Source organism: Rana temporaria, chromosome 13, assembly GCF_905171775.1.
Source record: "Rana temporaria chromosome 13, aRanTem1.1, whole genome shotgun sequence".
NCBI lineage: Eukaryota > Metazoa > Chordata > Amphibia > Anura > Ranidae > Rana > Rana temporaria.
Window position 1 is genome coordinate 37,228,904 of NC_053501.1, and position 2,211 is coordinate 37,231,114.

The following is a 2,211-nucleotide window of genomic DNA, read 5'->3' on the forward strand; positions in this document are numbered from 1 at the left end:
TTTTTGGAGTGGTTTAGGGAGGTTGGGGGGCATGGGATGCTTGGTAGCTGGGGTGTTGGAGGTTGGGGAGCACTGTGGAGGCTTGGGGGAACAGTGTGCCACTATGGGAGGTTTGATCCACATGGTGTGTTCTATCTGATAGGGGACCCATAATGATAGGACACCGACACCGGCCGATGGTTGTGATGCTAATGCAGTCAAACCACACTCTATCAACCTTTAAAATGTATCCATCTCGGGACGCCAAGCACTAAAAGGATAAAAATCTGATCGTGTTTTAAAATACTTTGTAACATCGATCTTCAACCCAATATCAACACCGGGATTAATACAACCCTCCCGTGACAAGTCCTTCAACTCACCCAAAGCACACAACACGCTGAATGTGTATTTAACATCATCCCCTATAGACTCATGTTCCATAAGTCTCATGTCCATATCACATTAATTACCATCCAAATCGGTTTTGAAGTAATGCTTTTTTATTTCTAAATTTCTAATAAACCTATTTATGTCCAAGATGGTTTCAAAAATATTGAAGTGTCTTTGGGGGCAAACGTTTGTCAAAATCCTGCTTGAAATGTTTAACACGTTATGAGTACCTATTACTTCTTGCATGTTTGAGTGTGAAGAGGATGTCGATTGAGGCCCGGTTCACAAGTCTGTGCGATGCGATTTCAGCCACACAAAGTGTAGCACAGTACAATCAGAGGAAAATGTGTCAACATACAAGTCATGCTCCTGTGATATCTCTGTCATTGTGCCTACCATAAGGAAAATTTGAGCATTATCCCTCTTGTTCTGGTGTGTGTGGCCATCCTTTCATACTGGTCATATCTCCCTGCTAGTATCAGCAATGTCGGGCAGTGTAGTGTAGACATTGTAGTGGGAAGCCTCTAAGTTGCATCTTGTGGCACAAGATGGAAAACGGTTCAGCTGGGGGAAGACACCTCACAATGAGGACCATCCCCAGGAAACTGGGGTGGAGGGACACTAGTTCTGGTGACAACCAGGGATTGTCTCACCCTGGATGGATTTGCTCTCACTTCCTGTTTTGGCTGTGGGACAGGAAGTGAAGGGGAATCTCCCCAATGGGACACGGATGGAAAACAAAACCTCTAAACTGCCAGGAATTATAACCCTTTCTTACTCTATATACAGAATGTTAAAGGTTGGTCTTTGGTTCTAGGTTAGGGCCATTGATTGTATCAGTTGCGGTGTGTCACCTTCATATGGTAATAATTATCCAGTATGGATCTCCCCCGATCTGTACACAGACAATGTTACCTTTATTACACTGATCACTGGACACACACTACCCTATAGTATAATACAGTCAGGCCCGGATTTACTACCTTTGCCTCCCCAAGGCTGGGTCCTTCCATGCCCCCCCCACACCACTATTCTCGTATTTTATCTGTGACTGCTACAATAGATCACTTAAAAACATATTTCCACACATGAGAACACTGAAAATAACTGTGCCCACTAATTGCAGCCTCTGTGCCCATGAATACAGCCTCTGTGCCCACTAATTGCAGCCTCTGTGCCCATGAATGCAATCTCTGTGCCCACTAATTGCAGCCTCTGTGCCTATGAATGCAGCTTCTGTGCCCACTAATTGCAGCCTCTGTGCCCATGAATGCAGCCTCTGTGCCTACTGAATGCAGCTTCTGTGCCCACTGATTGCAGCCTTTGTGCCCATGAATGCAATCTCTGTGCCCACTAATTGCAGCCTCTGTGCCTATGAATGCAGCTTCTGTGCCCACTGATTGCAGCCTCTGTGCCTACTGAATGAAGCTTCTGTGCCCACTGATTAAAGCTTCTGTGCCCACTGATCAAAGCCTCTGTGCCCATGAATGCAGGCAGCCTTACCATTTCCTGGATGGATAACATGCAGCGCTTTCCTCCCTCTGTCCTCTGGCGCTCGGATGTCACGGAGCTGGGTCTGTGTGCAAGGTCCCACCCCCCTAGAATAGCTTGTGTGATAGGCTGAAAAAACAGATTCAATCTACTATCACATGAGCTGGTCTAGGGGGCGGGACCTTGCACACACAGACGCAGCTCCGTGACATCCGACCGCCAGAGGACAGAGGGAGGGGAGCATGCTGCCTCTGCACCCACTGCCGCCCCGAGGCCTGGCCTCAGTGGCCTTGTGAGGAATCCAGCCCTGAATACAGTATAGTATAGTATAATACAGTATAGTATAAT